The sequence below is a fragment of the Melanotaenia boesemani genome, chromosome 5 (assembly GCF_017639745.1).
Source record: "Melanotaenia boesemani isolate fMelBoe1 chromosome 5, fMelBoe1.pri, whole genome shotgun sequence".
Lineage (NCBI taxonomy): Eukaryota > Metazoa > Chordata > Actinopteri > Atheriniformes > Melanotaeniidae > Melanotaenia > Melanotaenia boesemani.
In genome coordinates, this window is record NC_055686.1 from 36,713,167 (window position 1) to 36,740,839 (window position 27,673).

At 38.0% G+C, this 27,673-nt stretch overlaps 1 protein-coding gene across 5 annotated transcripts in view; it reads right to left on the reverse strand.

The window, feature by feature from the left end:
* Positions 1-27,673, reverse strand: part of arhgap36 (Rho GTPase activating protein 36) — a 116,481-nt gene that overhangs the window by 64,322 nt on the left and 24,486 nt on the right. Inside the window, exon 1 of one of the 5 annotated variants that reach the window (XM_041986590.1) lies at positions 2,952-3,254. The exons of 3 other annotated variants lie outside the window; for them this stretch is intronic. The gene's annotated coding sequence lies outside the window, so the exon portion shown is untranslated. Of the gene's footprint in view, positions 1-2,951; positions 3,255-27,673 lie in introns of those variants that run through there. One more of the 5 variants, XM_041986589.1, reaches the window with a different exon arrangement.

Below are 27,673 nucleotides of genomic sequence, written 5' to 3' on the forward strand. Positions count from 1 at the left end.
GGTAGGTTAACCAGTATCTCTTTAACTAAGTTAATTGTACAGTAACTAAGTTGTGTGCATATGGTATTTTATTAAGTATTTTCCTCCTGTATGTTAAATAGGGATGCATGTTATTACAGCTTTGAGGGGCCTAATTAATAGCACTTTATATACAATAATGATGCAGAATAGAGTATCTTAGTGTGTTTTGAATAAGTTAACATACAATATACCATGTGTCACATCTACCCAAAAACTTTGTTCATGCCATGAAGGCGTAGGGCCCCCAAAACTTATTCTGCTTAGGGCCCACTGAAGTCTAGAGCTGGCTCTGGTCTAAACTAACTGGATTTACTAATAAAATGCAGCACTTCACCTTTTCATGTTGTCCATAATGACTTTCCTACATCATTTGGTGGTCAACAATAAGTATACCGCAGGCTCTTTTTCTCTGCTCACTCCATACTGGAACAGAAATAATTCACAAAAGCAGTAAGTATCTCCCACACCTCCCTTAGGCTGTTTCTGCTCTACTTTATAGACTTTAATAGAAAAGTGAATGGAGTCTGTACCTGCAGCAATAAACGTCATATGAGTACTTATTACTTCAGCTGTGCTGCTAATAAAAAACAAACAAAAGAAGGACTACATATGTCTGAAAAGGAAGACAAAAAAAAAAAAAAAAACAAACCAAAATGGGACAAATGGGTGAAAGCTAAGCACAAATCACCACAAAAAGATCCTAAAATCATCCATATGAGACAAAAACAGCATTGAAAGAACAAAACAACCTCAACTAGAAATGAAATGATACTTAATAAAGAAAAGAACCATGGAAAGAAGGATAGTTGTGGCAGAATGATGAAGAATGACAATCACATGTGTAAACAACCACAACCACAAAACGACCAATGAAAAATGACCCGCGTGAAATGATAAAAAAACTCATTTCATAACAGAACAACCTGCAATAATGCTAAATTGGCCTAAAAATAGATGGAAATAAAATCATCAAAAGGTCTAACATTACTAAAAAAGGGAGGTAGAGTGATGAAAAACTGGTTTTGTGTCTCTTTATCCTCCAGTGGGGAGAATATTCTGTTCGTGTCATTTCTCAGGGATCCTTTATTTCAAAGACGTCCATGATTTCAACCACAAACACCAAACAATGAGGAAAAGTGACGTCAAGAAGATTTCAACTTGTCCAACAAGTGTTTCTTATTTCTCTTTAGTACAACCTCTGCTTTTATTTGTCTTCCTCTATTCAATCAGTTCCCGTAATGAGCATGTAAATGATGTGTTGCATTGATCCTAATGAAGGAACATTACATTCACATTATTCTGCTCCGCGTTGTTTCTTAGAATTAATAAGAAACAGCGGTTGGTCTCATTAAGATGTCCTCAGAAACACAAAGCAACTGAGCCTCACACACATCAGTATGCAAAGGTACTCCGTCATTCACTCACACACACACACACACACACACACACACACACACACACACACACACACACACACACACACACACACATACGTAAACAACCAGACAGCACTGAGAGATCTTTGGCTGAGCCACAAAAATTACGTCCCATTTATCACAGCAGATCTCCTGTGTCAGTCATGACTAACTTGGCACATTATTGCTCACACACACACACACACACACACACACACACACACACACACACACACACACACACACACACACAGAGTTCAGTTATTTCTGTGGACATTTATGCTGTTACATAAACACAGTCTTAACTCAAGTTGTCACTATAATTATGAATAACTGTGTTTTTTAACCAAAATGAAATTTATTCTGCACAACCTTTGTGAAGAGGTTTATGTTTCTGCATTTACAATTACAGTGAAAGCATTCAACTTCATTCATTTAAACTTTGAATAATTCATTAATATAGAAACCTTACCATATTTCTCAGAAAGGTGTAAAAGTATAAACTAATACCTTAGAGTTGTCGTACATATGCATAGTTTTTAGGCTTGTTTTTTAATGCAGACTTAACCAGTTTTGGTTTTGCAGGTTTTAGATGTTGCCCTGCTTTAACACAACTGAATCAGATTAATGGGTCATTGTGTAGAACTTGAAAACAAGCTGTCGGATCCAACAGTCGGGACACACCTAAAACCAGATAGTGGCTCGAAAGGACTGGAGTTTGAACCCTGTTTTAGATTTTTATTAGATTAAATCTACTTGCTCAGTTAGAAACAATAAAATTACTGAGAAGTGGTAACGTTTTTAATTATTTGACATTTAGGTGATGAAACATGGGTTTTTATGTGTTCACACTCTGCTACCTTGAATTCAGTTAAGCTGACTATTTAAGATGACATTAAAAGTACATTCATTTGGACTTTTTATAGAAAATAATGAGATTTCAAGTACAAGAAAACAATTACATTTACAGATTCATGCAAGCACTGAAGTTGTACTACAACAAAATACATCTATAGATCTATCAATCTATCTTCATCCTCTTTCACCTCATCTCTTTTTTTAATGTGCACATGCTTATGAAGATTGTAAGATTATTTATATACATATTCTTCTTTTGTCTTGTGTTGGGGGAATGACTTAGGAAACCTTGTTTACCAGCCTAAAATAAAAAAACATTAATGATGTTTACAAGGTGAGCTACTGGCCCATTTTTTGTAAACTCTGAAATGAGATCTGCTGTTATTCCAAATTACAAGAGAGACGATGAAGCAGTTTGGAGCCAACTGTTCTGAAGAGTTGTTTACAGTCTGAGTGACACGTTTTCTATCACAAAACTTCCCTTTAAATGAAAGATTTAGCATCAAAAGTTAAATTAAAAGAAAAAAAAGAAACCCACAGAGCTGAATCTGTCATGCAGACAACCTGTGTTAAAAACATTGTTGATGACAGTCACAGCAGAGGAAAGATCTGAGATGCCGAAGTGCACATGACGCACACTCAGACTCACATACTCACACAGTCTGTACCTTTATCAGGGCTTCACTTTGTCCTCAATTAAAATCCCAAATAACTTGGTCCTGCAGATTTCTGAACCTCTCCTATTCGAAATGTGGTCAGACAAACAAACACATGTCAGCTCTGAGCTGAATTAGAACGAGTGGAGAGGAAGAGGGAGCACTGGGGAGGGCTGAGAAGTGTGTTAGATTAAGACAGGAGGAGGAGGGGGAGGAGGAGGAGGAGCGCAGCTGACTTGATTTCCAGGAGCTGACAACATAAACACAAAAGAGAGAAGAGGAGAGGGAGGAAGGGAAAACTAGACTGAGGTAGAAATAAAACAGGGAGGCAGCGGGGTAGAGGAAAGAGAGAAGAAGAGGTAGAAAAAAGTTAATAAAGGAAGAGTGGGAGGTAAGAGGGAAGAGAATGAGGAGGATAAAGATGGAAGTGAGGTAAAAGTGATGGAGTCAGGGGTGAGGAAATATGAAGAAAGGTTAGGAGGGAAACACGGAAGAAAGAGAGGAATAAAACGAAGTAGGGAGGGAAGGAGGGAGGGAGGGAGGGAGTGGGAGGAGGATTAAAACAACAGGATAAAAGCTCTATAAAAAGGACAGAGGAGTGTGAAGCTGAGTGAAGAAAAAGACAAGGAAACAAGACGTTTCATTAGAAAGAGTATAAATCTACTCAAACTACTGTTAATCTGCTATCAGGATGTTTATGTTTGCTTTAAAAGCTCAGATCTGACCTGGATTTTACAGTCTGAGTAGGAACTAAACATTTCTGTGACCTTAGATCTGGTGATCATGATTGTTATGGTCCTAAGAAATTTAAAGAAACAGGACAAAAGATGCATAATTTGTAAAAAAAAAAAAAAAAAAAAAAAAAACTTCTAGATCCGTATTAATAAGTAGAAGTGAAATGGGATATTTTTTTTAAAAAAATGCAAAAATAAATAAATATATAAATAATAATAATAATAATAATAATAATAAAATAGAAATGCTTTATATAACACATTAACATCTTGTATAATTAGGGGGGAAAAGTAGATTCCAACTGGCAGATAGTGCTGGCAGGTCTGAAATTCACTCACCAATTAGAGCTACTTTGGACCAGAACTTCTAAAAATAAATCTAATGTGAGCTTTCTTTTAACTCTGGGTTTAAGTCAGTGGACTAAATGTGGGAAGGGTAATGAAAATTTATAGGCCAGTTTAGCAGGTGATGAATAAATCATTATATTATTTATACTGGCAGTGAGATCCCCATATTTCCTATAAACACTACTCCATAACATATCATAAATCCACTGGATGACTACCTGAACAAAACGCAGCAGAATGAGATGTGAAATTTTAATAAAGTAATAAAGTAAGATAAACATTGATGTGAAACATCTAGCTAGACTAAAGTTTAAAGTAGATCATTTTAATATGTTAAGTCTTACTTTGTTTCTTGCTGGAAATTAGAACATTAAGAGGATGTTGTTTGGTATGGTCATGAAAATAGGCGACAGAAACTAAAGAACCATTTATGATTAAATGCATTCAGTCACACGTAATAATCATACACATAACACATAATCTTACTTATGTCAACAACAACAAAAAAAAAATCAAGTGGAAAATTCTGATTAGTTGTTAACTTTAGGAATCTACCATGTCATGGTATTAAAATCACAATTGACAAACGGCTTCATGTTTCTCTTCTGTTTCTCTTCTGTGGTAAAACCTTAAAAATGTTAAAATATTGTAATAATGAAACAAGCATATTGTTAAACAAAATTCATTCATGGGATGATTCATTCTGCATGTCACTCTGGTGGAACAACAGGAGGGCAAAGATTACAGAAAACACACTTTCACCATTTTGTCTAGTGGACTGAGTCCATCTGGGGCTGAATAACAAAGTGATGTGGGTATAAATATAAATATCAAACGCATTAATGTTAGTAACAGCTGCTGAAAAGGTGATAGACATGACTTAACTTTAAGGAAAGATGATATAAAAGAGAATACAACAATCAATTTACAATAAGAAGGCAGACCGGTTAACTCATGGACTTTCTCATCTTTGTCTTGGATACTTTCTTTATTGAAAGATAATAAATTTAATTGACCTTTAAGCTTACTGATTTCAGTGTTTAATCTCATACATTCCTCATTTAATCTTTAATTGTGAGTTGACAAGCTGCATTACTACAGGAACCATCTATTTCTAATTCAGCCTCCTCCCTGTCTGTCCTCTCCTCGGTCCTCCTGGTCACTGTTGTCCTCCTCCTGTCTGTCCTCTCCTCGGTCCTCCTGGTCGCTGTTGTCCTGCTCCTGTCTGTCCTCTCCTCGGTCCTCCTGGTCGCTGTTGTCCTCCTCCTGTCTGTCCTATCCTCGGTCCTCCTGGTCGCTGTTGTCCTCCTCCTGTCTGTCCTCTCCTCGGTCCTCCTGGTCGCTGTTGTCCTCCTCCTGTCTGTCCTCTCCTCGGTCCTCCTGGTCGCTGTTGTCCTCCTCCTGTCTGTCCTCCTCCTGTCTGTCCTCTCCTGCTTTTCCTGTCCCTCCTCTGTGAGCTCTGCTCACTGCTCTTTTTCTTTTCAGGGCCTGAGTTCGTTCAAACCTTGCCATTTGGTAAATCCTCTTCTGCTTGTTGGGAGAACTTAGATGAGGACATATTGTTGGCACATAGTCTGGGCTTAGTGGGTTCTGGCTTTTTGCTCCTGATGAGACAGAGGTTTCAGTTAATATTACTCGACCTGTTTTCCAGGCAGCTACAACCAAGTAACCAGATGAATGAAATATCTTAAGTTGATCTAAGCACAATAAACTATCAACATTGACCTTCCACCCGAAGTTAACAGAAACTGAAAACTGTAAATGCTGCTAGTGCACAGAAGTGGCCATAAATAAAACAATAGGGAAACGATTAAAATATCCGCTGCTGTTTTACGGATCGTCAGTTATTATTAAGACAGCACAGACTGCAGAGGAGCGTCTTTTGGCAGCTTAGCTTGTTGTGGTGTAAGCTAACTTTTGTTGCTGTAGACCGATATGTAAGCTAAGCTAACAACTGCTATCTCTGTTGAAAGATCTTCATATGAAATGCTAATCAAATGCATTTGTTGCACAAAGGGTCTAATCGGATTTAATCTAATCACTTACTTCTCTAAAAAGTTTGTTCATCAAACCCCGCTAGCTAAAGCTAGCTCTCCTAGCTAGCATTGAAACTCACCTGATATGAAATGTACACTGCACAGAAGGCTACTTGCAGTCAGCGTCCAGTTAACCCTCCTGATCGCTGAAAGCCATCTCTGACGACGTTCTTCTTCCTTTGGTAATCGATAAAAAGCTATATCTCTGTCTCCTTTCTTTTTGTCACACCCAACTGCACAGCATTTTGACGGCATCTCTGACTACCTGTGTGGTTCAGGTACTCAGCGCAGGTACTCAATATGGCGGCGGCAAGCATTCGAAAGCAGGGGAACGCGTCTGTGACGTCTGCTGCAATGTATCAATAAAACAAGCTAAACCAAACATTATTTTACCATTGCTGAAGAACCTCTTCGTAATTTCTGTTAGGCATGGGTGGATCGATCCAAATATTGATAGTATCTATACCAAGGCTAGCATCAGTATCATTTGATGCCACTGTGATGAGATCAATATTTTTCTTGCAGAGGGCTTTGGGGGCAAAAAGCCAAAGAATGTAAATGAGAGCCAACCAACAGTAGATTGTGTTTTTGTTTAGCTAGTTTAGTTATGTTATTATCTTGTTACATAGTTTGTGTTATTAATTTAGTTTACAAACAAAAAAGCTTAAATTTTAATTTCTCAGTTCTGCCATTCAGTTTCTCATAGTTGTGATTAATAATTAAAGGCAAAATCTTTAAATGATTGTGAAAATTTCAAGCAAAAAGTATTGGCATCGTAGTTAGTATTGGATCAATCCAAAATAGTACTGCTGAGGCCTCCTTCCACAGATATAAGGGCGCAACATCCCTTCATTCAGTGGCAGCTGTGCTTTTGGTTTGACAGCCTGCCCTGTTGTTGATACTGGTTGGTTTCTTGTGCTTTGTAGAACCATACTGAATAGTGTCTGACCTCTTAAGCCTAGTGTTGAGCATAAAAAGAAGCTTTTCTTTTGCTCTGCTAACTTCAACAACTTAAGTTAGGCTGCTACTATGATAATACAAAACTGAACAAATCTTGCAAGGAAATTCTAGCTTGTTATTCCTACTTTTTCCAACAGCCATGCAGTGTAGCTGTGGTTAGTTGTGTGTATGCGTTTGCATGTTTGTGCACACGCCTGGAACACATCAGTCAACACTTCAACATTGCAGCACATAACACCAGCAGCTAAAATGGAAGAAACTTTGACCCAATGACCTGTCAGGTCAATACTGACAGAGTTCAGATTTAATGACCCCGTCTATCCACTGAGGATAGACAGGAAGACGAGATAATGATGTCGAAGATGCTGCGGATGGGAGGTACTTCAAAAAAACACAACTCTGAGTATATAGAACAGTAATACATGGAGTAACGACTAAACAAAAGCAATGAAAATCAGGCTAAAGTTGTTATATATATATATATATGTGTGTGTGCGTGTGTGTGTGTGTGTGTGTTATGTATCCTGCCACTAAAACTTTGCACCTCCTCTTCTACTGGACTTCTAATGCTACAACTGTTATTTGTTTAGTCCCTGGGGACAAATAAATTTTTTTATTTGAATTGAATTGAATTGAACTAAATTGAATTGAATTGAATTGAATTGAATTGAATTGAATTGAATTGAATTGAACTGAATTGAACTGAATTATATTAATTGAATTGAATTGAACTGAACTGAACTAAATTGAACTGAACTGAATTAAATTGAAGTGAACTGAATTGAACTGAATTGAATTAATTGAATTGAATTGAATTGAACTGAACTGAATTGAACTGAACTGAATTAAATTGAAGTGAACTGAATTGAATTGAATGGAATTGAACTGAATTGAATGGAAATGAATTCAATTGAACTGAATTGAACTATATTGAATTGAATTGAGTTGAATTAAATTGAATGAATTGAATTGAATTGAACTGAACTGAACTGAATTGAACTGAACTGAACTGAATTGAATTAAATAGAAGTGAACTGAATTGAACTGAATTGAATTGAATTAAATTAAATTGAATTGAATTGAATTGAATTGAACTGAACTGAACTGAACTGAATTGAATTGAATTGAATTAAATTGAAGTGAACTGAATTGAACTGAATTGAACTGAACTGAACTGAATTGAATTGTATTGAATTAAATAGAAGTGAACTGTATTGAATTGAATTGAATTGAATTAAATTGAATGAATTGAATTGATTTGAACTGAACTGAACTGAATTGAACTGAACTGAATTGAATTGAATTGAATTGAATTGAATTGAAGTGAACTGAATTGAACTGAATTGAACTGAATTGAATTAATTGAATTGAACTGAACTGAACTGAACTGAATTGAACTGAACTGAACTGAATTGAATTGAACTGAACTGAATTGAATTGAATTGAATTAAATAGAAGTGAACTGTATTGAATTGAATTGAATTGAATTGAATTAAATTGAATGAATTGAATTGAATTGAACTGAACTGAACTGAATTGAACTGTACTGAACTGAATTGAATTGAATTAAATTGAATGAATTGAATTGAATTGAACTGAATTGAACTGAATTGAACTGAACTGAACTGAACTGAATTGAATTGAATTAAATAGAAGTGAACTGAATTGAACTGAACTGAATTGAATTAAATTGAATGAATTGAATTGAATTGAATTGAATTGAATTGAATTGAACTGAACTGAACTGAATTAAACTGAACTGAATTGAATTGAATTGAATTGAAGTGAACTGAATTGAACTGAATTGAACTGAATTGAATTAATTGAATTGAACTGAACTGAACTGAACTGAACTGAATTGAATTGAATTGAACTGAATTGAACTGAATTGAACTGAACTGAATTGAATTGAATTAAATAGAAGTGAACTGTATTGAATTGAATTGAATTGAATTGAATTAAATTGAATGAATTGAATTGAATTGAATTGAACTGAACTGAACTGAATTGAACTGTACTGAACTGAATTGAATTGAATTAAATTGAATGAATTGAATTGAATTGAACTGAATTGAACTGAATTGAACTGAACTGAACTTAACTGAATTGAATTGAATTAAATAGAAGTGAACTGAATTGAACTGAATTGAATTGAATTAAATTGAATGAATTGAATTGAATTGAACTGAACTGAACTGAACTGAATTGAACTGAACTGAATTGAATTGAATTAAATTGAAGTGAACTGAATTGAACTGAAATTGAACTGAACTGAACTGAATTGAATTGAATTGAATTAAATAGAAGCGAACTGTATTGAACTGAATTGAATTGAATTAAATTGAATGAATTGAATTGAATTGAATTGAACTGAACTGAACTGAACTGAACTGAATTGAATTGAACTGAATTGAACTGAACTGAATTGAATTGAATTGAATTGAATTAAATAGAAGTGAACTGTATTGAATTGAATTGAATTAAATTGAACTGAACTGAACTGAACTGAACTGAATTGAACTGTACTGAACTGAATTGAATTGAATTAAATTGAATGAATTGAATTGAATTGAACTGAATTGAACTGAATTGAACTGAACTGAACTGAACTGAATTGAATTGAATTAAATAGAAGTGAACTGAATTGAACTGAATTGAATTGAATTAAATTGAATGAATTGAATTGAATTGAACTGAACTGAACTGAACTGAATTGAACTGAACTGAATTGAATTAAATTAAATTGAAGTGAACTGAATTGAACTGAATTGAACTGAACTGAACTGAACTGAATTGAATTGAATTGAATTAAATAGAAGCGAACTGTATTGAACTGAATTGAATTGAATTAAATTGAATGAATTGAATTGAATTGAACTGAACTGAACTGAACTGAACTGAATTGAACTGAACTGAACTGAATTGAATTGAACTGAATTGAACTGAACTGAATTGAATTGAATTGAATTGAATTAAATAGAAGTGAACTGTATTGAATTGAATTGAATTAAATTGAACTGAACTGAACTGAACTGAACTGAATTGAACTGTACTGAACTGAATTGAATTGAATTGAATTAAATAGAAGTGAACTGAATTGAATTGAATTGAACTGAACTGAACTGAATTGAATTGAATTGAATTGAACTGAATTGAATTAAATTGAACTGAATTGAATTAAATTGAACTGAATTGAAAATGGGCAGACTGGTTGGAGATGACAGAAAAGCAACAGAAACCACTGGTTCCAACCAAAGTATGCAGAATACCATCTCTGAACACAGAACACGTCCAGTGTTGAAGCAGAAGACCACCAGGTACTGGTTCTGTCTGCTAACAGGTAATTTAGGCCACAATTCACACAGACTCACCAAAACTGGACAACAAGAAACTGGTCTAATGAGTCCCCATTTCAGCTACAAAATTTAGATGATCAGAATTTGGTCGAAACAACATGAAATCATGTGACCATTTTGTGTTGTATCAGTGCTTCAGGCTACTGGTGGTGTAATGTGTGGGGATTATTTAGTACCAATCTGGCATTGTTTAGCCACCACAGCCTACCTGAGTATTGTTGCTGAGCATGTCCATCTATGTATGACTACAGCATACCATCTTCTGATGCTACTTTCAGCAGGATAATGCACCATGTCACAAAGCTCAGATCATCTCCACCTGCTTTCTAGAACATGACGATGAGTTCACTGGACTCCAACGGCCTCCACAGCCACCAGATCTCAGTCCAGTAAAGCAGCTTTGGGATGTGGTGGAACGGGAGATTCTCATCATGGATGCAGCCGACAAACCTGCAGCAACTGTGTGATGCTTCATGTCAATATGGAGAAAACCTCTGAGGAAGGTTTCCACCACCTTTTTTAATCTATGCCACCAAGAATTAAGATGGTTCTGAAGGGAAAAGAAAATCCAAACTGGTACAGCTAATTTATCTAATAAAGTGGCAAGTAAGCGCAAAGCTATTTATATTTTTAAAATTCAGAAGTAGTGACATTTATATCACACCAACCCCAACATACTTAACACACACACTAGAACAAGACACAGGTGGAACGTTTGCTAATGTCAAAAAAAGGTTTAGTAATTTTAAGTTTTAGGTTAAAATGTGATTCCTTTAAGTGGCTTTAAATTTGTTGTTTGTACTTAATTTGAATATTCATGATTTGTCTCAAGTGACTTATATTTTCATAGAATTGGAGAGACTTTAAGAAAATTATAAATATCAATTAACAGACACAATAAATGCAATAACAATTTAAATAATCCAATAATGATAATAAAATAAAAAGCTACAGCAGCCGTAGGAAACCTTCCATTGATTTTTGTTCAGTTAGGGGAAAAAAAAAGAATTTTTTCCAGAGATTAATATACTTACTTATATGGTTTATTTACTTAAATAAAACTGCAATAGTTAAACTTTCCATTTGCTGACAGCGTTCCTGAGTTTCTTTAATGTCTCAAAATAACATTTTACAAAGCATAAAAATCACCAGGAAGATCAGACGTTAGGGAACTAGGTCCTATCTGCTGCATATGTACAAATGTGCTTAGTTCTGTAGAAATAATCTACACCTTTGACCCAGCCTAGCCTGTCCTTTTCCATTCACTTTATGGATATCTTGCAATTTTTTTCCTCTGTCATCTTTGATCCCTCTCACTTCCTGTAGTGTTGCTATACACTTCCTGTTCAAATGTCACAGGTGTCTTTGAATGGTTGTACTACTCATGTCCTCAGGTTTATATGCTGACTCTGACTGTTTGCTTCAAAACAGGATGAATGATTAACAGGCAATGCTCGCTTATTGTAACACACACACTCACACACACACACACACACACACACACACATACAGCCAGAGCAGGAAATCCATGCCTGAGACATAGTGATGAACATCATTGACTACACCGCCACCTACAGTTCAAACTATGTAAAACAAGACAAGGATCTGTTCTGTAATACATGTGCACTTCAACATGAATGAAAGAATAAATTAAAAAAATGACAGACAGACAGACAGACAGACAGACAGGCAGATAGATAGATAGATAGATAGATAGATAGATAGATAGATAGATAGATAGATAGATAGATAGATAGATAGATAGATAGTCTCTAATTAGTCTAAAAAGCTACTTTACTATAAATAATGTCAAAGCCTTGACTTTAACAATCTAAACACTGAATATTCCCATCAGAGCAATATTCATTTTATTTCCTCCTGACACTCACACTGAAAGCCAACAATGACAGATTAACAAGACTTATTTTAACAGCATTGTGGAAAATGTCCATTGTTATCTGTCTTCAACTGATAAAAATGCCACTGCTTACAAGTTGTTTGTACCAACTGTGTTGTTAGATGAAGCTACACTAAGGATAAATGTGGCTATGTTGCCTTTGTTGAGTATGTTATACTGTGTTAACTACATGGCAGCTACATAGAGTGGTCATGTACCCAAACAGTAGCTCCATCCTCATTTTGCTCTAAGGGGTCATTTTACATTTAAGAGTAATGTAAATTGTACCACAGCTGTTGTCTTTATGTCAAAGATCAGACAAATTTACAATTTTAAAATGAAAGAACTGTAGTGGAAAGCTGCAGCTTAGAAGTAGGAGCTAATAAAAGTCCAATGAAAGCTGTTTAATGAGCTACAGCCACAGTTCCTCTGGTGTGATCACAACAAATAACTTTCTCAAATATTTATTGGAACTATGAAGCTTCCTGGAGGTTTGAAAGCAAATCTTAATAAGGTTTTTACTAAAAACAGTTAGCAATGATACAAGCTAAAAAGCATACAATATCATTTTACCTGTAGATAAATGCTGCACATAAGTCCTAATATCACTTCAAAAACTGGATGAATACTGTATATATTTCTCTTAACTTTTTAAACACTGTCAGGCCTGCACCTCCTCCACCAGCACACTCCTCCTCTCCTGAATACTGATCCCTGGAATGAACTACAATACCCATAACCCATCTGACTCTGCCAAGCTGAATACCACCTGTGCTCACCAATCTGCCTAATAACCAACACCTGTCCACATCCCTATTTATACCATCAGTTCACTCTGTTCATTGTCTAGTCTTGGTTCATGCTCCTGCATTCATCCAACTGACCTATGGTATTAAACCTTCTTTAGATTACTACCTGCGATTGTGTCGGCCTATTCCGGTCAGAACTCACAAACACATGGTCACTCATGTTAAGCTAGGCTAGATAAGCTAAGCTAATGTAGGTTTTTCTTTATCACAATATTTAGCAACTTGTTGCTAAATGTCAAGCTATGTACAAAAATTTGGGCTGTCAAATTATAAAAAATTTTAATCAGAAAAATTACAGCTTTCAAAATTAAATTAAATTTCAAATAATTTAAAAATTATCACCATTATGCCTGAAATTGTCCCATTTTTACTGTGTTGTATCAACAGAACGAACCAATACTACAAATATTTGCTGTTAACTGACCTTCCCTTGGGTAAAAGTCAGACGTCCAACGGTCAGTAAATGCAGCATGTAATGTACTTCTATATGTTGTTCTAGATCATCTCCCCCATGTTCTAGATCATAATTCATATATCATTTTCTCAACAACTGTCTCTGTGGTATCTGTCATAAAACCAGCAGACGTGACGACTGAAGAAACAATGATAAAACTAATAATCTAAATAAAAACACATTTTTCCTTTTATCATTTAAGTGTTTGGTGTTTGTGCAGCAGCACCCAAAGTAAACACATGTTGGTAAACTAAATAATTTGTTTTACAAGTTTTTCTTCACTTTTTTCCTGGTAAATGCTTCTGCCTGGCCCCCCATCAGAACTTTTCTAGAGCCGCCCCTGCGTAGCTGAAGTATAAACCCCATCTACCACCAGCAGCTACTGTGTTAGAGAAGAGTCCTGCCAAAAACAACACTTTGGGGTAAATATGTGACGGTGTGAACCATGAACTGCTAGTTTCCTCCTTCTCAGCTGAACCATAAACAAACATGAGAAATTCTGATCAAGTGCAGGTGTGGAACCCTCTCATTTTCCAATGATGTCCGTGGGTTGCTCCGCTAACGCTGTGTTTATTCTCAAGTCCATCCATAAGCCACCCGGCTTATCTTCACCACCGTCCATCACGCCATCATGACAGAGAAATGACACATATATGGGGCTTGTCATGCCACATTCACTAATTGTGTTAAAAATTTTGAAGCAATTAATTACATGAATTAATTCATGCATTATTTTTGACAGTCCTAATAAAAATAAATTTACTGTTTAAATCACAAAGAAAGCTCAGAAAAAGTAAGCTAGTTTTCTTAGCTTAGACCAACGCAGTCTTATAGGTGACTCAGAGGTGGTGAGTAAACTTTAACTGGGATGAAACTTTCATGTTCTAGTATTGAAGGCACAGAGGACAGAGTTCAGTCTGAATTGTTTTAAAGTGGGCTTGTAAAATTACTGACTTACAAGGAAGTTATTACAGTAACCGGAGCAGATGAGATGAGACATCTCCACCCTTTGTCTCACACACACATACACACACACTTACACCTGACGCATGCAGAAATTGAAGAGAAATAATCATTGTTACATTAACTCCTGCAGATATATAATAAAGTGATATATACTGTATAGAGACAAGCACATTTAGGGCAGTAGGAAACCAAGCACTGTTGGATATGAGGTTGCCTGCAGTGGTGGTCATGAATGAAATGAAATGAAATGAAAAATACTTTATTAATCCCTTTGCAGGGAAATTCATGTTTTCAGTACAACCCATCCAAGACTAGACAAAACAACATATGATGACACAAACAGAACAGGCATACACTGACGGAGCAGCCATTTCTACAGCGCTCCTTGTCTTAGATATAGGTGAAAGGAACATTAGGGAGTAAGATGTAGCTGAGAGGATAAAAAATAGGCATCTCCACACTGGGCCTAAGGGCCCATTATTGAGATACAAAAAAATGTTTTGCATCTTTACTATTGGGTGCATAATAAAGTACATATTAATTAATGAGCCTGAGAATTATCAGCTATTTTCTAAGATGAAAATCTGCAACACATTTTAAAAAAAAAGATAGTTTGTTTAATAAGAAGTCAGCTGAGACAGCATTTTATGGCTTAGACCAGACAGCTCCAAGCACTAATTTCCTGTAATTGGCCTGACTGCAGTAACTTCACAATAAAGAGCTCACCATAATGTATTATTTTCTTCTGCTGATAGACATGGATAGGTCACTGAGTACTTTGCTATCAGCTGATAGCTGAGCAGATCATGAAGTTAGGAGATAGCTAACGTTTGGCCTCTAAATTATTGTCAGATAGCACAAGCCAACGTCATATGACTGCATTAATCATAGAGTAGTGGAGGGATGCAATATCTTTTTGATCAGATTAAAGTGCTGCAGAATGAGATACCACTGCTGTTTTTCTTTTTTCTTTTTTTTCTGTCAGGCACAAGCACATGTTCTTTTAGGGGTGGAGCTGGTTAGATGTAAACTTTCATACAATTAGATAACTGGGTTCAATTTACTTGAGAGAAAAGTTTCATAAACATTTAGAAATGCAACATTATCCATTAACAAGCCAATATATGAAGAAGGGGAACCAAATTAGAACGTCAGAGATCGAGTAAGACGATACTTTAATCACCGCGTTTAAGCCTGTGGCATTATGAAGGTGGAATAGTTTATTTAGCTAGATATCATTTTCTGCTTACTAAATATATATATATATATATATATATATATATATATATATATATATATATATATATATGATCTATTTATTTATTTATTTTAAATCAATATTGTTGCTTATTGTTAAGCACTTTGGGGACTTTTCTTTGTTTTTAAAATGTGCCTTATAAATAAAGTGGATTGTATTGGATTACCAATAGCTGGGTTAGCTCTAACATTTTAACCATTAGCGCCTTGTTAGTTAAGATAGCTACTGTCAGTAAAATTCAACAAGCATGTTGCTGATTTGTCCTGTAACTCAGCGATTACAGACACTGTGAAGATGAAGTGGATATAAAAAAAACATTGGGGCTGTCTACTCATAATTAGATATAGCTAATGCCTCCTTAGTTAAATGAGATAGCAAGCGGATTACAATGATATTTGTCTGTCAAATTTTCATCCATTTAGCCTTAAAGGTCCCATATTATACACTTTATTCCCAATCTGAGACCATTCATTAATATCTAAATGAAATATTTCCGCCATGGTATGGACAAATCGACCCTCAGTTTGAGTGCAGCGGCTTCTCTTCACCTCCCTCTTTTTAGCAGCTTCAGAAATGTGCCGTTTATGGTGGGCGGAACCCTGGTGGAGCAGCTCAGCTGTTGGCTCCGCCCATCGCATCGCCCGTCATGAGGTGATTGACAGGTTAGGCCTTAGCGGTAACTAGACGCTGATTACAGCGTAGTGAAGGATAAACAAACGCCGGAACACCGGAACCCATTCCTGAAGCCCCCATTACCGACCCAAACCGCGACGCACGGAGAACACAGCTAGCTACGCTCATCAATCTGATGCACAATGGCACCGGATACAAACAGTAGAAACAGTGACTTGGCTACATTTACAACAGTGCTAATATATTTTCAAGCTATCAGACTAATAAGGCCGAAACGATAAAATAACTGCCAGCTCTTACCTCTCCAGCTGTGTCACGGACAGTTGGTATTGAACCTGGCTTCAGCTTCAAACGGTTGGCGAAGCCTGCTTTCCATGCCCCCATGTTGTGGAAACAGTCCTCTTTTAAATGCTGGCCACAGACATGCAAAACCTTTGGAAGTTTTCCGGGTACATTTCCTCCAAAAATAAAATTAATCCACTCAGTCCTCGTGGGTTCAGTGGATGGAAGTAAAAAAACGTTTTCGTGTTCATTTATGCAGCCACAAACAGAACAGTGCTTCTGTCGCTTAGCCATGTCCGCTAACGAGGGTTGCCGAAGAGGGAAAAACACTGGGAGCTAGGTGATTTTTAGAGGGCGGGCTTTGAGAGCCGGTAAGCGGGTCCATCGCTCTGTGGGGAGTGGTTATTGTCCCTTATGACGTCTTAACGTACAGGCTTTCAAACTCGCTCAATTCAGCGCTTACTTCCCTAGAGGTGGAGCAGGGGGGAGAGAGAGCGCCTGAAAGAGTTTCACACTTACGGGTCTCCTACACATGCGGGGGGACCAGTATGACTGTTCCAAAACCATTAAAAAGTGAATTTTGCATAATATGGGACCTTTAATAGCCTTTTCAGATATGAGGCTGCAGCCTAATCTGGCTGATGCTAAACAAGAGGAAGGGTTCATCATGAACAGGTCTCTAGACCTTGACAGGGCCAACGCAGAGACAAACTAACAAGCAGCCACCCCTGCGGTTAATTTACATTCCCAAATTTATGGGAAGAAGCCAGAAAAAACACATACATGAAAACTCCATACAAAAAAGTCCCAACCAAGATTTGGGTGCGGGACCTTCCTCTTGTGAACCAATTGTGCTAACCATTACACCACCATGCAGCGTTGCATCTTGGACTACTTTACAGGGATCTATTTCTTGCCACTGTCTGATGCAGAAATAACATGGTATAAAAATCAACAATATAGCTTTTACTTAAAAATGCTATGAAATGTTTGAGATAAGAGAAAACAGTAAACTGTTCTGGTGGCTCTGTTCTGACTAGCTTTAAGCTATAGCTTGTCCATCAGAAATCTGACTTTCCAAACTGAGAGCTCTCTGGCCGCCATCTAATGCAGTTTAGAAACTAATTGCTCATAAATAGGCTATTTTGCATATCCCTTTAAGCTTGTCATGGCTAGCTCAACCTGGCTACTAGTAGCTATAACTTTAGTTGTAGCAGGAGTGGCATGATTTCCATTTATATGTTCACTGCAGTCATACTTTTTTCTTAAATTTTCTCTCTAAATAGTAGTTAGAGGCCAAATGCAACCTGTTTACTTCAAGATAGTGTCACGGTTATGGACTTTATGTTTATGTTTTTGGGTTTCTGGTTATGTTTAGTTGTTTTCCCTTGTGTTCCTGTGGTTCCTGTTTCTGGTTCATTAGTTCACCTGGTCTAATTACTCATTCACTTCACCTGTTCCTTGTTACTCCTCCTGTGCATATATACCCCATGGTTTTCAGTTTGCTCCTGTCAGATCCTTACATGTGGTTCATTCCCCTGTCGTGTGTGGTTCCCTGTCCTGTGTTTCGAGAAATAAACCTTGTCACCAGCACAGTTCTGCCTCCTGCCTTGACTGCCTGCATTTGGGTCCTCACCTCCGCCCGCTACACGTGACAGATAGAGCTTAACTTTTTAGTTCTAACTGACTGGCCTCATCTCATGTGTGAGCTGAATACACAATCACAAACCATCTAGTTATTATTGCATATTTCAAGTTACTCTCACTAATCTTTAATTAAAAAGTGGATAACCTTGGATAACTCTAAATTGTTAAAAGTAAGGAGTTTTGTTAGAATTTTTTTACATTTTCCTCTTCCTGTTCATCCATGTAACATCACCATGTTACATGGATGGTTTACCACCAACCTTCTACAGTTTCCCGTAGAAATGTAGAAAGCAGAAAGGAAATGCCAACAGTGACAGAGGAAACTAGATTTCAGTGAGGACTTTGATAACAAGTCTTTCTTTTTCCCCTTCTCTCTAAACAGAACGTTTTCTAAACAGAACATTCACATCCACACCTATCATCGTGACCATCACAACCATTACTGTTCGACAGCTTCCACCCTCTTAAAACTTCCTCCACCCTTAATTTCTACTGGTGAGTAAAGAGCAGGAATTCAAATACTTCCTGCTCAGAGAGGAAATTGCACTTTGGTTTTGTCTGTGATGACGTCAGCCTCTCTCGTGAGATAGTACTATTTCACTTTTCACATCAAAGATTATCATTATTGGCTTTTGTTTTGTTTTTTTTGTTTGTTTTTTGGACATGGCTACATAAAAAAAATACAGGTTTTTGGATTTGCCATAAGCAGTCTTTTTTAATCAGCTTTCTGACTACTGAAGCTTCAGAGGCTATTGGATTGAGATCTGGTGAGTGTTGAGGCCATTGGAATACAGCGCCATGTCATGTTCATGTCATTGTCATGTTCAAGAAACCATTCGGAGATGATTTGACCATTGTGACGTGGTGCATTATCCTGCTTGAAGTAGCCATCGGAAGATGCTACACTGTGGTCATAAATTCATGGACATGGTTAGCAGCAATACTCAGGCAGGCTATGGCATTAAAAACATACTTGACTGAAACTAAAGACCTCAAAGAATGTCAAGAAAATAATCCCCACACCATTAAACCACCAGTAGCCCGAACTGTTTATACAAGGCAGGATGGCTCCATGTTTTCATGTAGTTTCCACCAAATTCTGAGCCTAGCATCTGAATGTGGAGCTGAAATGGAGACTCATCAGACGACGATGTTTTTCCATCTGCTACTGTCCAGTTTTGGTGAGTCTGTTTGAATGTTCTCTGTTCACAGAAGCTTTTCTGCAAACCTTGTTTGGAACCAGTGGTTATTTGAGTTACTATTGCCTTGTTATCAACCCAACCCATCAACCCATACTCCTCTGACCTCTGACATTAACAAGAGATTTTGGTCTTGACAACTGCTGCTCACTGGATATCTTCTCTTTACCAAACCAGAATCAGCAGTTTCGGAGATACTCAGACCAACCATGCAACATTAAAATCACTTTAAATCCAACACAAAAGTCACTTAAAGGAGCTATAAAATTGTGCAACATTTGCCATTTATTTGCAGGAGGTGACATAAACTTAAGCAACATTAAAAATACAAAGAATGGAAACAGCACATGAGGCAGCTATAGATGGTACCACAAGAGAAGAAACTCCCTAAATTGGGAAATAAACATGACTAAAATACATTCCTTTTGGTTTTAGTAAAACTTTTTTAGATGACTCCCCAACAATGAATTAATTGGGTTTCTACATTCCAGTCAACATCAGGAATTCTAACAGGACACCGGACAACAATTTTTCTTTCATGTCCTTGTTCGCCTCGCTTCTTTTTTTTTTTTTTTTTTGGTTTGCTTTTAGTTGCACTTGCTGTTTATTTACTAAAACATACTTGGAAATTAAATCTATTTTTATCAAGATTTCAGAGAATGGTCAAAATTCTGCCTCTTTATTTGGATAATGGTGCAGAGATGCACAGTTTATTTTACTTTGCTTGATTTGTGATGCCAAGGAGTCACGCAGAACAGTTGATGAGTTATTCGAGCATGATCTCTGATGACAATATGACAGATACTCCTGGAAAAGACATTCAGATAATTTCACCCTGTGATCAGTTGCCCATTTGGAAAAATTGGGACCAAGCTGATTTCTTTCCCTGGCCCAAAACACATGAGATTATTGGTTGTTGAGCATAAAAAAAGACTTGTGGACAAGACTTCTTTTTCTGATTGTCTTTTCTAGTTCACTGTATGAAACTTCCACAGATTTAACCTCTGCTACATTATCAGTTTATTATATAGTAGATGACATTTCAGCTTTATTCCAGAAGTAAAAAACTGTTTCCATTTCATGCCTTCCGTTACATGTCATGGTTTCCGTAACATACACTGAAAAAAGTGAACATGGGCAGCCATTGATGTAAGGAGGGATTTCTATTTGAACTGAACTATTATCGCTATGTTTCTGTCTTTTACTTGGTTTAAAGTAATATATTACTGTCATTAAATGTAAATGAAGCCCTCATTGGTTCAAAGTGATTGACAGACTTTTAACCAAACAACAATTTTAAGTTTAAGTGAAAGCGTCGCATGTCACGTGACATGCGTACGTACTGACGTCACGCTACAACCAGACTTGAACTTCGAATTCTCCGCCATCTTCTTCTCCCGCCTGAAGACCCCACAGGAGAAAAGAGAAAGAAATCGGTAAGAAATATTTCGTTGAATATGCGTTTACATTTATACATCCCTCTTACACAAGGTAACTTAACGCTGTCTTTTATCACACGACGTCGATGATTAGCCGTGACATTTCGGTACGACATCGACATCATGCCGCTAACATTAGCTAGTGGATCGACATGTGGTGCTGTTATATTAGCTGACGCTGCTTTGTGAACTCGGCTGCGTGCATGTATCTTAGCGAATTGCTTCGGTTAATTAACGTCCTGCTTCACACCAACTTTCACAGAAGTACGGAGTGACTGTTGCTCACTTTCCTCATGGTTTTACACTAACGGTAACCAGGGCTGGGGGGAGGGGGGGTGCGCATGGTGGCGGAGGGGGAGGGGGGGATATGCAAACGTGAAAACGGAGTTTTTCTAAATTTACATTTTGGCTGAGGTTCTCATTTAATTTTTTCGTGTAAATAAAAGGGGAAAGACTGTTTATATGTTGCAATGGCTCTCATTAACAAATGTCTCCTTTCTTCTAGGTCTACAGTGTTCTCATATGGTTAAAAGCAGCAACGTTTAATGGGTAAGTGGTCATTTTTTAATGCCATTTGAGTTATGCAGCTGCGTATCAGGTGTGAGGTTATTGTCATGATTATTGTAAGATAAGTATTGTTCTTTTTCATCACCTGTGATAGGAAGTTTTATTTGCTGTGACTGAATCCAAAGTGTAATTTGAACTGCCAAAGCAAATTTGTGTGGTAGTGGAATTCATGGGCAGGGTGATATGGTCTAAAGCATAGAAAAAAAATCAAAATGACTTTTTGTATATCATTCAATATGTTTAACATATGTATTAATATGTATTAAGTCACATGTAAAATCATACCACATGACAATATCCTGTGTGATGTAAAAGAAACATCCCTATATTACTGCATAATCATGAGAACTCAGAAGGACTTACAGAAAGATTATAAAATTTTTATATTTTATTGTAGTCTGTTTTATAATATGTATTTGTAAATTGAGTTTTCAGTATCACTTACATTTCTACCAACAACGCCAATGTAATTTGGGTCTTTCCTATGCTCCAACCACCCCCATCCTCCCCTTTTCAGTCATCTACTGAATGTGGAAATGTAAAGACTGTGGTGTCACCAAATCACGAAGATCAGAACTTCTGAAGCATTACAAACTTCAGCATAGCCATTTTGGACGCCGACGTGGTTACCCTTGCACATATTCAACCTGTCCTTGTTCCTTTACTACCTGGAATGCCCTTAAGAGCCATTTGTCAAGAAGCCACCCTAGACTGAACCCACAAAAAGACCAGCAGACAACTTTGAGATGCTTTTTGTGTGAATACAAGAAAAACTCAACTCTTAAAGACTACCTGCAGCACTTAGGGCAGCATCTGAAAAATCACGAGACTGTTAATTGTATTTTTCAAAATTGCTTGTACAAAACAAATGTTTATGGTTCATTCAGGACTCACAGGTGGAGAAATCACAGGTTATCCTCTGTAAGCGATTTAAAACCTGAAATTGCTGTGAGGGTACAGCCGATCCACCATTCCTCTGAAGACAGTAATGCTGATGATTTACATGAGGATGTTTCAGAGGATGAAGTAGCTAGTTCTGTCTTTGACACACATGGTTCTGAAGACTTGTCCAGTGCTATAGAGCGCAAAATTGCTTCAGTGTTATTGAAACTAGAGCATGTTTTCCTGGTCCCTAGTGTGGCTATTAATGACCTTTTGCAGGAGCTGCACTATTTGATAAGTGTAGTTTCTGTCCCTGTCACCTATGACACTATAATCCAGCTACTGCAGGAATATAACTGCCAAGTTGACATAGCAGTGGTACAGGAGTTGGCCTCTGTACTGTGTAAGTCAAATCCCATTCAAACTGCAGTTGGAGATAAAGGTCCTCTCTCTACATCTTGGAAACGAAAGGCATACTACAAAAATCATTTCAGTGTTGTAGAACCCTTGGAGTATGTGCTAGACCAAAAGAATAGAAGGTCATTCCAGTATGTTCCAATACTCAAATCATTGCAGCAGATTCTTAGTTGCCAGTCAATATTAGATAAAGCTATTAATTTGAAATCTCATCATAGAGGAGGTGATGGACTGAAATATACATGCTTCTTTGATTCACTCAATTTTCAACAGAATGAATTGCTCTCTAATGAGCCTGCTATTTCATTGATATTGTATGTGGACGAATTTGAAATTTGTAACCCCCTTGGCACGTCCAAGAAAATACACAAGATCTGTGGTGTTTATTGGATTTTAGGTAATTTACCTCCAGGGTCCCACTCATCCCTGTCTTCCATAAATCTAGCTGCTTTGATAAATAGTAATGATGTTAAGCAGTATGGATTTGAAAAAGTGCTTGAACCTCTGGTAGATGATCTTGTCACGTTGGAGCAACATGGGGTTTTTATCTCTAAGCTGGGAAAGACTATAAAGGGCACTGTTCAGTGCATTGTTGCTGATAACCTCGGTGCACATAGCATTGCAGGATTCGTGGAGAATTTTTCAGGGACATATGTGTGTAGATTCTGTACAGCAAAGACTGAAGAATTTCAGACCAAAGAAGTTAATTCAGGAGCATTTACTCTGAGAACCAAGGGAATTCATGCTGCTCATCTTGAGGCTGTCAGAGAAGAGGAAGTACCTCATTTTGGTGTGAAAGGGGCTTGTTTGTTATCAAAGAGACTATCATACTTTAATGTGACTACAGGTTTCCCCCCTGACATAGCACATGACCTCTTTGAAGGCATTATCCCTGTTGAAATAGCACTGTGTGTGGCTGTCTTTGAAAGTAAAAAATATTTTACATTGAACAACTTGAATGAAGCAATCCAGACTTTCCCTTTTAAGTGGAGTGATAAAAAAAATCGTCCCCATCCTGTTCCTCTTGCATATTCAACAAAGAAAAGGATCGGGGGGAATGCACATGAGAACTGGGGCCTAGTGAGATTTCTACCCCTTTTGATTGGAGACAAGGTTCCTGCTAATGAACCTGCCTGGCAGGTCCTTACTGATTTAAAAGATATTGTAGACCTTGTAGTCGCACCTTTTCACACCAAAGAATCTATAGCTTATTTGGATAGTAAAATATCTGAACACAGGCTGAGATTGAAAGAGGTTTTCCCTGACCAAAGAATTCTGCCCAAACACCACTATTTGGAGCATTATCCAAAGCTCATTGAGCAGTTTGGTCCCCTGGTTGAGCTATGGACGATGCGTTTTGAGGCAAAGCACAGCTTCTTTAAAAGGGTTGTGCGTCACACAAACTGCTTCAAAAATGTGCTCCTATCATTGTCACAACGGCATCAATTTCATATGGCCCATCAGCTGCACCTGTACAGCTTACCCACACCAACTCTGGAAGTTAGAAATGTTTCCTCCATTCCCATCGATGTTCTGCATGAGGAAATATCACATGCTGTGAAGCAGAAGCACCCAAACCTGGATCTTTTGTGCATGTCAGAAGATGTGACTTATGAAGCCTATAACTATAGGAAGGGCATGATCATTTCACACGGAGAGCTTGCAGGTCTGCCAGAGTTTTGTGAGATCATACAGATGATCATCCTCCAAGAGAAGCCACTTTTTGTTGTCAGACGGCTTGATGCTTGGTACACTGAACATTACAGAGCCTACATACTGACCACGTCGGCTAGGGGAATTCTACTTCTTGAACACCACAGTCTTACAGACCCATACCCACTGGCTGACTACACAATTCAGGGGAGGCGCCTGGTGGTTCCAAAAAGATATATCCATGTTTAAGGTTACATTATGGCATTTTTTTATTATTTAAAATGTGCATGATTATACTGTGGAAATTACTGTCTGAATTGTACTGTTTTATTACTGGCATTATTAGAAACATCTTATTCTGTTTCTCCTCTAGGAGAAGGGAGGGGGAAAGGAGGAGGATGAGGGAGGAGAGGAGAGGAAAGGAAAAGGGAGGAAGAGGAAAGGAGAGGGGAGCAGAGGAGACAGAGAGGAAAGGGGAGGAAGAGGAAAGGAGAGGGGAGCAGAGGAAAGGGGAGGAAGAGGAAAGGAGAGGGGAGCAGAGGAAAGGGGAGGAAGAGGAAAGGAGAGGGGAGCAGAGGAGACGCAGAGGAAAGGGGAGGAAGAGGAAAGGAGAGGGGAGGGGTATACTGTTAATACTCAAAGCCAGTTTGACATGAACTTATCTTATTCTTGCTCTCTTTTTTTGTCTGTCAGACTCGTGAGCATGGCTGGAAAGAAGTCTGCAAAGCTGCTGGTTTTTCTGAGTCAAGATGACAAAAGAAAATTGTTGCTGCCCAATGGGATTCCTGAGTCTGTGGAGGAGCTTTTTGATGATGTGAGGAGAGCTTGTGGATTGAGGGGCAACTTCAGGGTCCAGTACCAGGACAAAGACTTTGGTGATACATTTGTAAATTTGACATGTACTGGAGACCTTGAAGATCTATGCACCATCAAAGTAATCCCTTTGCCTGATGAAGATGCAGCTCCTGCACAGACACAGACAGCTGTCAATGTCAGTCTCAGTAGTGATGATGCCTGTACCATTTCCGGTGAAACTGATGACACATTGATTTTAAACTCACCATCCTCTAGCCATTCGTCAAGGACAGAGCAATGGCCAAAAGAGTTTCCCATTCCAAGCTTTTCATATGACACTGAAGTCCAGTTAGAGAGAGGAAATGCTGCCTTTAAGGCGAACGGAACAAGGTTGACAGTCACTCCTAGGATGAAGTCAGACATTCTGGAGAAGGTGTCTGATCAGATCTACAAGTATAAAGCCTACCCAAAAACAGCAGACTTTTGTGAGGTTTCAGAGGCACTGATAAAGAAGCACCCCTGCTTGGCAGAGCCAGGATCTTGGAATGGCTGCTATGGGTGGACACAGAGACTTAAAACCAGGATGGGAAACCTCCGTACCCAACTGAAAGGACTTGGATGCCCTGAGCTTGCTGTCAATTCTCTAAAGACCAAAGCTACAGATGACGCCTATTCAGCAAAGAATGTCAAGCGACCTAAACGTGGTGAGGCTAACCATGTGCCGTCCTATCCAGCTGGTGAGACAGCAGATAATCTTGAGATGGAGCGGCAGGTACTTTTGAAGGAGGTGAAGAAAAGGAACAACGGGAGGATCATCCGAGAAAAAATGGCCAAGACATTTGCCCTCCGTAGACAAGAAATTGTGGAAAAACAGCCCAGGGTGGAAGAACTCCTGGAGCGATGGCCAGCGATGTTTCAAGAACAGGAGGTATGAGTTGAATTACTGTTATTATCTGTTAAAACTCTATTCCAGAGTTCAGTCAGGCAAACACTATTTTCCTGATCTTTTTTTAACTTTGCCAGTCATATGCCTTAACATGAAATGTGTTGTCTAATTTGTATATATTTCAGATCAATGCTGAATTCCTAAGGATTACAACGGTACCGCTACAATCACGGTTCTTGGCTGGTTTGGATAAGCAGAGCAGTCAGCTTCTTCAGCTCATAAGGAAAAAAGGTGGAGCTGTTGGTGAGAAAATCAGGGACGCCCTTAAACCTTTGGATCAGGTACAGTATGAAATGCATATGTACTGCATTTGATTTCCTCTTTTGTCAGTTCAGTTGTCGGTGAGTTGAAAGCTAATATGTATTTTATCTTTTGAAATGTCTTTGTTGCTATAGGGCGTGGACTTGGATATAAGAAGAGAGTGCCTCCTGAAGTCGTTAGTGATTTACCTGGGTGAAGATGTGAGCCACCTGATCAAAGAATACCTGGTAAGTCAGCAAATCATGGCAATGCACTGAGATCAGACAGGGTCTCTGAGACCCCGAGAGAGGAGGAGGGGAGAAGGAGAGGAGAGGAGAGGAAGGGGGAGAGGGGAGGAGGAGGAGGAAAAGAGAGAGGGAGGGGGTACCAGTGACCCTGAGGAAGGAGAGGAGGAGGAGAGGAGGATAGAAAGGGAGAGGAGAGGAAGAGGGTAGGGGAGGGAGGGAGAGGAGAGGAGAGGAGAGGAAAGGAGAGGAGAGAAGGGGATGAAAGGAGGAGAGAAGAGAAGACAGGGGCTGGTCTGCTTGGACTCGAACCAGGGCAACAGGAGGGTTAAAATTAGAATGTGATCAGAAGAGTGCACATATTATGTACTACTTGCGTGATTGTCTTTGAGTGTCAACAATTGTAATCATTATTGAATGAATAATCACCCCTCTCCCGTCCCTGAGGACAATTATCTGAACTAACGTAATTGTCTAATGTCAGGTTGTCCAAAAGGAAGAAGCGGAGGAAGAACTTGAAAATGCCGCCATGGCCATCTTTGTCCTCCGCGATGGTGACGCGCTCTCCCCTCCAAAGGACATTGGCCTTGTCATCGATGGTGTTGAGGTACTTAACGACTTGCCCTCCATTGCATCGGCTTGTGCCATGCTATTTGGTCTGACTTATGCACTCAACCTGAGTTACCCAGTGGAACTCAAATATACCTTTGAGACCTTTCAAAAAATCATTATGGATATAGAAAGTAAGCAAATGTCAAGAAGGATTCAGAACCTCCGTGCTAAACTGCAGGAGTGAAAACTTGTGAACTAAAACACATTGTTGCATTGTTGTCATTGTTAGTATGAGCCTTGGTATTCACAGATGGCTTGTTGCTGTTGCAAGAGAAAACATTGTTATTCAGGTTTGCCAGAGTCAGATTTTGTGAAGTAATTGTGGTCATGTTTCTTAGTTTTCAAATG